The sequence below is a fragment of the Sapajus apella genome, unplaced genomic scaffold (genome assembly GCF_009761245.1).
Source record: "Sapajus apella isolate SASKATOON/1434 unplaced genomic scaffold, GSC_monkey_1.0 scaffold87, whole genome shotgun sequence".
Classification (NCBI taxonomy): domain Eukaryota; kingdom Metazoa; phylum Chordata; class Mammalia; order Primates; family Cebidae; genus Sapajus; species Sapajus apella.
Window position 1 is genome coordinate 6,444,171 of NW_022437027.1, and position 12,127 is coordinate 6,456,297.

Here is a 12,127-nt window from a genome sequence, read left to right on the forward strand (position 1 = left end):
TTTTTATTCTTAGCCATCTTGCTACACTTCAGCTTGCTCCCATGTAAACAAGTGAGTAAATGTTTTAAATATATATATATCTCCATCTAACAGGCAGCTAATAACTGCTATATATAATACTACCACATATACATACATATACCATATATACATAAGTACCATAGATACACATATATATGTGTGTACATATAAACACACACATGTATGTATATATACACACATGCATACATATACACACATACACACACATATATGTATATATACATGCATATACGCATATATACACACATGTATTATATATACATACATACACACATGTATATATGTATATGTATATATACGTGTGTATATACATGTATGTATATATGTCTACATATACATATATGTATATATGTCTACATATACGTATATGTATATACATATATGTACACATGTGTGTGCATATATATGTACATATATACACATATGTATATATGGTGGTATTATACCTGTGACATGGAAAACATTGGGAGCTGAACCAAGTTGACTGAAACTTACACAGCGTAACAATTTGGAGATGAACCCAAACTTGCTCACTCCCCATGCACGTGATCTGGTTGCTGTGCTGTTCCCGGGAGGATGGGCCGTATCCTAAGGACATATGCTGGTTGGATGCGACCCAGGGCTGGCAGGAGTAAACCGTTGGTATCTCTTTATAATCAGTTCACCATTTCATGCTTCATTAATAACCACTCTTTCTACTCTAGGAGTGTGGAAGTCAGAAGAAAGGCCCCTGTGTGAAGCAAAACCTTTCCTTAGGAAATTTTTCAACTATCAGGAGAAATCCTCCCAGACTCTGGATCTATGTCCATTGCAGGAGATTCTTCTCTTCACCTGTGAAGATAACTACACATTCTAAACAAAGCCCTGAAATATGGCCGGTCTTGTGGAACACATGATTTGGGTGTGATTTCTGGTTATACCCTCCCTATGTGACTTTGGACAAGTTATTCAAACTCTGTGAGCATTAGTTCATTTCCTCATCCATAGACAGGGTATGGCAATAATACCTTGCAGGATGGTTGTGGGGATAAGTTGAATGAAAAGTATTTCACTTGATTTCTGGCACATAGGATTATTAAGCAGTGGCATTATTTGTTGAAGCCATCTTTGTTACTGTATGTTGGAATTTGGGTTCAGAAAACTATACTATATTTTAAATATAAAAACTAAATAAATTAATTGATGGTAAACATACTGTCAATTAAATATGCATTTAAACTGAAAAGTAGTGTTGCTGGCTAAAAGTGTCAGCTTGTCAAGGTGCCCAGGTATTGTTTTGAAATATGGTTGATGGGTTGCTGGTCAACAAGACATAAATGCTAATGGAAAACATGGTTCAAGGAACCAATCACAGGATTTCTAAGAGGAGAGAATCCAAAGGAGTGCATTTGAATGTTCTGTCCATGTGACCCCACCTCCGCACCAGCCATTCTGATTAGTGTGCTTTAAAATGGTGCTGTCTGTACACAGGTGCAGCTGACTTGCAGTAATGGTGCTGACACAACAATCAGCAAGGGAGCATGTGGGTTATTGGAAAGAGTGTGAACTTCAGAGCCCACCTGCTGCTTACTAACTAGCAGGTTAGTGACTCTGACCAAGCTGTTTAAATTCTCTAGGTCTTAGTTTTCTCATCTACAGAATAACATAATGATATTTCTCCATAAAATTGTTGTGAAACTTAAATAAAGCAATGTGTCAGCTGCTTGGCCCATAGTGAGCCCTCCATAAACAGTTATTTGTGTACTTTCGTGGTTTTCTAATTTTCCCTGGTTCTTGGCAAGTGTTGGGGGCATTGGCTTTGTCCCTATATTACATTTTCTAGATTAAAAGAACATGAAAAATGTCTAACTCATTCCTAAAACTGTGTCTTGTCCTAATGGTTAATTAATAATTTTAGTTTGAATGCCAGAAGATTATGCTCTTTAGGAATCTGAGTCCTGCTGTCCCAGATGAGGTTTGAATTTCCCATGCCCTCTGACTCACAGGTATTCCAAGATTCTCTTACTTCGAAGGTGAACAGACATGGTCTTGTAACCACTAACCAGTGAGTTTCTTTGCCCTAGACCTGTTTCTTGAAGTGGATTCAAGAATGTGCCTCATGAGGCCATTTCCACTTACATGGCTTCCTCTATCCTGGAGAATCCCCAGTTCTTTCCCAGGCTGATCTGTGCATATCTAGATGAGATGACTGGACATGCCCACTTGTGTTATTCCCCAAATGATTGCACTATGAAAACAGAGGATTAAAACCCAAACACTGCTCTTTTATCTCCAAAGTACCCGTAGGAATGATTTTCACTGTATGTTAATCTCCTTGTTCTGAAAATAACAGGTACATTTTATACATAACATAGGTGTGCTGTACTATGTGTCATAAAATAAGTGTAGACATTCAAAGATCTAGGTGTTTGGAGTCAGAAACTGGAGTATATGTGTTGGAATATATACACAGATGTGTATATTATAAATATATGAACATTAGCCAACCTAAATAAGCTACAAGTAATAATAATGGTTATTACTATTATTATTAATGGTACATTATTACTTTTGTTATTACTAATATAATTCCATTTATTATGAATCTTAATAATACTGCTAATAAGAACAATCGCTTCCTACTTATTGAATGCTTCTCATGGCTAGGTGCTATATTAACTGCTACACAAGTGTTACATTCCTCAAATTCATCTGCACATAAACCCTGCAGAGGAAGTATTGTATCTCTTATTTTAAGATAAGAAAACTGAGTCAGACAGGCTGACTAATTTGCCCAAGGTTACAGTTGGCAATTGGCAAAGCTGACCATTAATGGGTTGTAGAGAAAAGGCTGTGATCATGTGGATGATGAGAGGCCTCTTGGATCCAGAAGCCAGGAAGACATTGGAAAGGAGGGGGATGAGCTGCCAATAGGCAGAGTTGATCCCAGTAGGGGCAATGTCAACTCCTGCAGCCGCTTCTCCCTCACTTTACCTGATGCACCCTGAGGCAAACACAGTTATACAGAAGAACGGACTGGACCACAGAGACAGAGTTCAAATTGTAGGTTCTGCAGGAATGCAGCCACTGCTCAAGATGACACTCATGGCGACAGGGCCCAGCAATTCTACCAATGCTGTGGGAGTTTATAGTGGCCTTGCAGAAGCCCTGAGACTGACATATCATTTCCTTTGGCCCTGGGGCATCCTGTTAAATAAGCTTGCTCCCATCACCAAAACGAAAATAATATAGACTCACTGTTTTATCTCTGCCTGCACAAGAATATTGCCTTTGCTGAGTTAAAACCAAGGCAAATGCTAACAGGAAGTTGAAGCGTTCTTTTTGATGCACACTTTGGGTGGAGAAGGATGTTTTAGATTCTGTGTAGATGATCGGTTCTCTATCAGGTCATGGGCCATACCATTTTCCTAATCATCTAGGCTTTTTTCCTTCTTTTTAATGGAATATTTGAGTACCAATATAGAAAATGGTCATCTCACTGAGGTCTGAGTTGGTCAAAGTCGTGACTCTTAATTTAGAGCATGATAAGTCAGGGACACAGTTTTGCTCCTATGTCAAATACACTGGAGACCACAGCACTGAAGCTGAGTCAGCTCTGGTTCCCTCAGGGATCATGACCAGCTGTCCCTTTCTGTCAGCGTGACTCATTGAGGACGTTCACCTTTTGATTCTCTCATGCTGTGCCCTGGATACTCACCAGGCCTATTTTAGAAGGTTTCACAGGCCTGGCCTCAAGCCCAGAGTCTCCACCAGAGCTTTGGCCTAGCTCCTGTGCTTGGCTGAAAGCAGGAAGAACTAAACTTGGCCTGGTGGCCCACATCCCAAGTGCCCTCATTTCACAGGACATCCGGCTCTTTGTTTGCCTTCCTGATCAGGCCCCATGAAGTTGCTCACAAGCCCTGCTCACAAAACTCCCACTAGCTTCCCTCAGGTCTGCTTCCCCATAAGGGAAAGGAGAGAAGGGAAAGGAGAGAGCCCAGAGCCAGCTTGATGCTCTTTATTGGCATTGAAGGACATTAATTCATAGCACCCATCTCTCCTCTAGATAAGGAATAAACTGAGAGAGACCCAGTCAGAGACCAAAATGCCAGGTGTATCACTGCTAAGCAAGATTGTGAAGGCCTGGACCTGCAACCAAAATGGCATCCCACACTTTACCCAAGAGATGTTCTTAGCCAGAATAGCTGGACAATTACAGAACTTTGCCACCTTCCCGCATCTAGAGGCAAAGTCTTTCCTGAGGGTTTACAAGATGGAGGAAAACATGTAGAGACTGCATGGGGGCCAAGAGAGCCAGAAGGAAGGTGCCATTAGCCTCACTCAGTTGGGAATCATAGACCACGAGTGTGGCCTGACACCTGGACATCTCACCCAAGAGAGTAGAGAGAAAACAGCGACTTCCCTGATCCTTCAGGGAAGATAGAAGTTCTGAAATTCATGAGCTGATGGGAATCCAGAGAAAGGGGAAGCAGCACTCACCACCCTACTCCATTCTGAACCCCCATCACTATACACATACAAGAGTTGTAAAAACAAGTAACCACATGGGAAGACTCTAGAGGCCAATGAAAATGTCAAGGAAGAGAAAATGGGCAGGGAGTGGGGATGTAAGGTTACAAGGAAATATTAAAAATATGAAATATATTGATAGGTAAGTTAGGGACCCAAGTATCCACTATCTTGTTGACAATTTTTTCAATTACTAAACATTATACACTCTGACCAAAACATATTTAGGTTATAGAAGGAGTGAAAGAGAGGAATGGCTGGCATTCTCAAGTCACCAACTACTTACTCAGAAATATACATTTTATGAGGTTTGTTGAGACTAGAATTGTTTTAAATGACTAATACTTATTTATTAGAACAGGTAAGATCTTCATTGAATATAAACTAAGATCACATTTTCATTATTCTATTTGGTCAGATTTTAAATGAACCAAAACAACTACATTAACCTAGTTTTAAATGAGACATTTTTCATCTCCTTTGAAAATGCTGGGAGTTTAGAGGTGGTATTGCCAGGTCAAAGGGAAATCTTACACTTGGAACAAAATAGCCAGTGACCTCATATCAGGAGCTGCCAACCACTCCCTCTAATGGGAGGATTTCCTTCATGCCGTAAGAAATCACAGTTTTTCTATAGTAGAACAGGAGGGTGGGAATCAATCCACTATTTAACAGTGAGTCTTAAAAGACCTTTCCAGGGGTGTTCTAATAAGGCCACACAAACTTTGGAGCAAAAAAGAATTTGTTTAGGACAGCTGGCTAATCTTCTTGGATTAATCAAGTTGGAACCAACTTGACAAGATACAGACTTGTTCAGAATAGCAGTGCACACTTGACCAAAATCCCCATTAATGCTATTTTTAAAAATACCTCAAGACTTAACATTTTAATAAAAATAACTTGGTATTCTTAGCATACAAGTGTGACTCATTTAAGGAGAAATTTATGGCAGCCAGTTCCTCAATGATCTCATAGAAATATGAATAGAGAGACATTTGCTTTTGAATATAGGGTAAAAGCTAGCACATCAAAGTGAAAACTAGCAAAGTATTCCTCCCAGGATTATCATAGCCCTGTGAAAATGCGTTGTATACAGAGAAAGTTTCTCATGATCTTGGAGGTGATAGAGGAAGGATTCTAGATTCTTAACTCCCATTCCGATACTATAAACACAGGTCATATTTAAGAATATGTTAGGACTCTCCAAATGGCCAAATAGACACAACTCCGGCGCACAACACCCAGTGACAGAGATGCAGAAATCTGGAAATCTTCTAGCTCCAACTGAGGTACCAGGTGCATTTCAACGGGTCTGGTTGGACTGTGAGCAAAGCCCACGCAGGGCAGGCCGAGGAGGGGAGGGGTGCTGCTTCACCCATAAAGTGCATCTGACCAGTGAGTCAGAGGCTCCCCCTCTGGCACTGTGGTCCAGGTACAGTTGCTTCCCCCAAAACCTCAGCAATACACAGAACAGGGGATCTTTGCCAGACAAGTGCCGGGAATTACAAGCACGGAGTTGAATAATAATCCAGGACGGTGTCCCAGATTGGTGCACAGACCTAAATAGACACATAAGCCCAAAAGGCGGCCTGGAGAGCCTGTGAACCAAGCTATCGCCCCCTCCCCCCACCTGGAGAGAGAGGGAGCTGTAAGTGGGAACAGCTGGGCGGACCCCTACCCCATGACCAGAAAGAGAGGAAGCTGAAAGGGGGAGATAACTGGGTATGGCTGGGCGGGTCCCTACCCTCCCCCACAAACCCCAGAGGGCAGAAGCTCTGACTCTAGTGGGTTGTACAGCCAGTGCCACAGTCTGAGCTGAACCCTGAATGATCTAGCCCAGGGGAGGAAGGTCACAACCCACCATTAGAGTGGGACTGGGCTACATGTTTTAACAAAAAACACAGGAAGCCTACATAGCAATGGGACTGCGTTCTTGACCATCCAGTAGCACTGCCAGGTCAGCAGAAGAGGCGGGCCTAAACCCTCAGTGTAAACAAAAAAGACCCAGGAAGCTTCCCTAGTAGCCTGAAGGAGTCCCTAGAAACCCAGTAGGACCTTGACCTTGACAGGTAGACAAGCAACCTCATCAGTCAGTTCCCTGAGACCACAGCCAGGCAAATCCACAAAGGGGAAAAAAAACAGCACGAAAAAGATGAAACCATCAAAGACCAGAACACCATCTCTCCTTCAAGGGATCACAATTCCTCAACAGCATGGGAACACGACATGACCAAGAAGGAGTGTGACGAATTGACAGAAGCAGGCTTCAGAAGGTAGATAATAACAAACTTTTCTGAGCTAAAGGAACACGTTCTAACTCAATGCAAACAAATCAAAAACCTTGAAAAAAGGTTAGATGAAATGCTAACTAGAATAATCAGCTTAGAGAAGAACATAAATGACTTGATGGAGTTGAAAAACACAGTATGAGAACTTCGTGAAGCAAACACAAGTTTTAATAGCAAATTGATCAAGCACAAGAAATGATATCAGAGACTGAAGATCAACTCAATGAAATAAAAAGAGAAGGCAAGACAAGAGAGAAAAGCAGGGAAAAAAATGAGCAAATTCTCCAAGAAATATGGGATTATATGAAAAGGCCTAATCTATGCATGATCAGTGTACCTGAATATGATGAGAAGAATGAATCCAAGATGGAAAATATGCTCCAAGATATTATCCAGGATAACTTCGCAAGCCTAGCAAGGCAGTCCAAATTTCAAATTCAAGAAATACAGAGAAGTCTACAAAGATATTCCTCAAAAATAGCAACCCCAAGGCACTTAGTCATCAGATTCACCAGTGTTGAAATGATGGAAAAAATGCTAAGGGCAGCCAGAGAGAAAGGTCAGGTCACTGATAGAGCAAAGCCAATCAGACTCACAGCAGATTTCTCAGCAGAAACCCTACAAGCCAGAAGAGAGTAGGGGCCAATATTCAACATATTTAAAGCAAACTTTCAATCCAGAATATCATATCCAGCCAAACTAAGCTTCATAAGTGAAGGAGAAATAAAATCCTTTATGAACAAGCAATTACTGAGAGATTTTGTTACCACCAGACCTACCCTACCAGAGCTCCTGAAAGAAACACCAAGCATGGAAAGGAATAAGTACCAATCAATGCAAAAGCAAACCAGTTGGCAAAGACCAAAAATGCAATGAAGAAACTGAGTCAACTAATGGGAAAGAAAACTATCCAGTAACAAAATGGCAGGATCAAATTCACACATAACAATATTAACATTGAATGTAAACAGGCTAAACACCCCAATCAAAAGACACAGACTGGCAAACAGGATAAAAATTCAAGACCCATAGGTATGCTGTATTCAGGAAACTCATCTCACGTACAAAGACACACGTAGACTCAAAATAAAGGGATGGAAGAAGATTTACCAAACAAATGGAGAGCAAAAAAAAAAGCAAGGGTTGTAATCCTACTATCTGATAAAATGGACTTCAAACCAACAAAGATCAAAAGAGATAAAGAAAGACACTACATAATGGTAAAAGGATCAATCCAACAAGAAGAGCTAACTATCCTAAATATATACGCACCCAACACAGGAGCACCCAGAAAAATAAAGCAAGTTCTTAATGACCTAAAACAAGATTTAGACTCCCACACAAAAATAGTGGGAGACTTCAACACTCCACTGTCAATATTAGATCAACCAGACAGAAAATTAAGAAGGACATCCAGGACTTGAATGCAGAGCTGGACCAACCAGACCTAATAGACATATACAGAACACTCCACGACAAATCCACAGAATATACATTTTTCTCGGCACCACATTGCACTTGCTCTAAAATTGACCACATCTTTGGAAGGAAATCACTCCTCAGCAAATTCAAAAGAATGGAAATCATAACAGTCTATCAGACCACAGCACAATCAGACTAGAACTCAGGATCAAGAAACACACTCAAATCCGCACAATAACTTGGAAACTGAACAACTTGTTTCTGAGTGTCAACTGGATAAAAAATGAAATGAAGGCAGAGATAAAGATATGCTTCAAAACCAATCAGAATGAAGTCACAACTTATCAGATTCTCTGGGATACCTTTAAAGCAGTGTTGAGAGGGAAATTTATAGCAATAAATGCCCACATGAGAAACAAGGAAAGATCTAAAATTTACACCTTATCGTCAAACTTGAAAGAGCTAGAGGAGGAAGATCAAAAAAACTCAAAAGCTAGCAGAAGACAAGAAATAACAAAGATCAGAGCAGAACTGAAGGAGATGGAGACAAAAAAAAAAAAAAAACCCTTCAAAAAAATCAATAAATCCAGGAGCTGGTTTTTTGACAAGATCAAGAAAATAGACAGACTGCTAGCCAGATTAATAAAAAAGAAAAGAGAGAAGGATCAAATAGATGCAATAAAAACGATAAAGGGGATATCACCACTGATCCCACAGAAATGCAAACTATCATCAAAGATTACTACAAACAGCTCTATGCACGTAAACCAGTAAATCAGGAAGAAATGGATAAATTCCTAGACACTTGTACTCTACCAAGACTAAACCAGGAGGAAGTTGAAACCTTGAAGACCAATAACAAGGGCTGAAGTAGAGGAAGCAATCAATAGCCTACACATCAAAAAAAGTCCAGGTCCAGGTGTGTTCATACCTGAATTCTACCAGATCTACAAAGAGGAGCTGCTTTCATTCCTTCTGAAACTGTATCAAACAATACAAAAGGAGGGAATCCTCACTAACTCATTTTATGAAACCAACATCATCCTGATACCAAAACCAGGCAGAGACTCAACAAAAAAAGAAAACTTCAGGCCAATATCCATGATGAACATTGACACAAAAATCTTCAATAAAATACCAGCAAAGAGATTGCAACAGCACAACAAGAAGCTTATCCATCACAACCAAGTAGGCTTCATCCGGGGGATGCAAGGCTGGTTCATCATACACAAGTCCATAAACGTAATCCATCACATAAACAGAACCAAAGACAAAAACCACAGGATTATCTCAATAGATGCAGAGAAAGACTTCAACAAAATTAAACAGCCCTTCATGCAAAAATCTCAATAAACTAGATATCAATGGAACATATCATAAAACAATAAAAGCTATATATGACAAACCTACGGCCAATATCATACTGAATGGGCAAAAGCTGGAAGAATTCCCTTTGAAATCAGGCACTAGACAAGGATGCCCTCTCTCACCACTCCTATTCAATATAGTATTGGAAGTTCTAGCCAGAGCAATCAGGCAAGAAAAAGAAATAAAGGGTATTCGATTAGGAAAGGAAAAAGTCAAATTGTCTCTTTTTGCAGGTGACATGATTGTACATCTAGAAGACCCCATCATCTCGCCCAAAATCTTCTCTAACTGATAAGCAACTTCAGCAAAGTCTCAGGATACAAAATCAATGTGCAAAAATCACAAGCATTCCTATATACCAATAAAAGACAAACAGAGAACCAAATCAAGAGCAAACTCCATTCACAATTGCTACAAAGAGAATAAAAGGAATACAACTTACAAATGATGTAAAGGACCTCTTCAAGGAGAACTATAAACCACTACTCAATGAAATAAGAGAAGACACAAACAGATGAGAAAACATTCCATGCTCATGGTTAGGAAGAATTAATATTGTGAAAATGATCATACTGCCTAGAGTAATCTATAGATTCAATGATATCCCCACCAAGCTACCAATGACCTTCTTCACAGAACTGAAAAAAAAACCCCTTAAACTTCATATGGAATCAAAAGAGAGCCCACATAGCCAGGACAATCCTAAGCAAAAAGAAAAAAGCCAGAGGCATCACACTGCCAGACTTCAAACTATACTACAAGGCTACAGTAATGAAAACATCATGGTAATGGTACCAAAACAGAGACAAAGACCAATGGAACAGAACAGAGACCGCAGAAGAAACACCACACATCTACAACCAACTGATCTTTGACAAACCTGACAAGAATAAGCAATGGTGAAAGTACTCCATGTTTAATTAATGGTGTTGGGAAAACTGGCTAGTAATGTGCAGAAAGCAGAAACTGGACCCCTACCTGTCACCTTACATTAATGTTAACTCCAGATGGATCAAAGATTTAAACATAAAACCTAACACCATAAACACACTAGAGGATAACATAGGCAAAACCCTCCAGGACATAGGCATAGGCAAGGACTTCATGACTAAAACACCAAAAGCAATGGCAATAAAATCCAAGATAGACAAATGGGATCTAATTAAACTCTAGAGCTTCTGAATGGAAAAAGAAACCATCATTAAAGAAAACCAGCAACTAACAGAATGGGAAATAAATTTTGCAAGCTACCCATCTGACAAAGGGCTAATATCTAGAATCTACAAAGAACTAAAACAGATTTACAAAAAAAAAAAAAAACCCCATTCAAAACTGGGTGAAGGACATGAACAGACAGTTTTCAAAAGAAGACATATATGAAGCCAACAAACATATGAAAAAATGCTCATCGTCACTAGTCATTAGAGAAATGAAAATCAAAACCACATTGAGATACCATCTCACACCAGTTAGAATGGTGATCATTAAAAAATCTGGAGATAGCAGATGGAAGAGGATGTGGAGAAATATAAACACTCTTACACAGTTTGTGGAAGTGTAAATTAGTTCAACCATTGTGGAAGACAGATTTCTCAAGGATCTAGAAATAGAAATTCCATTTGACCCAGCAATTCCATTACTGGGTATATACCCAAAGAACTATAAATCGTTCTACTATAAAGACACATGCACACGTATGTTCATTGCAGCCCTGTGTACAATAGCAAAGAACTGAAACCAATCCAAATGCCCATCAATGATAGACTGGACAAAGAAAATGTGGTACATATACACCATGGAATACTACGCAGCCATAAAAAACAATGTGTTCACGTCCTTTGTAAGGACTTAGATGAATCTGGAAACCATCATTCTTAGCAAACTGACACAAGAACAGAAAGCCAAACACCACATGTTCTCACTCATAGGTGGGTGTTGAACAATGAGATCATGTGGACTCAGGAAGAGGAGCATCACATGCTGGGGGCATTTAGGGGGGTTAGGGGAGAGACAGCAGAAGGTGAGGAGGGATAACATGGGGAGAAATGCCAGATATAATATGCACCTAAAGTAAAATAAAAATTTAAAAACAACAAAAAAATAATTTTAGGGCAGAACTGAAGATTTTTTTATATTAAATATAAGCTGTATTTAAATGCACCATTGGATGATGATATATATATGACTATATGATTATGCTGTGTAAGATTTTAGAACCTATCTTGTTGGTGCCTTTTCTTTGCTGTCACCGAGGAAGTAAGCAGTCAAGTTGGGGGATCCCATGTGGCGAGGAGCTGTGGGAGGCTTAAAGAATTTGAGGGCAGCCTCTGGCCAGCAACAAAATGAGGCAGATGGAAGGAATTGAATTATGCCTACAACTGCCTGAACTTGAAAGTAGAACCTTCCACAGTTGAGCCTTGGATGAGAGCACAGCCCTGGCTGATAATTTGATTGCAGCCTTGGAAGACTCTGAAGCAGAGAATCTAGTGACACCATGC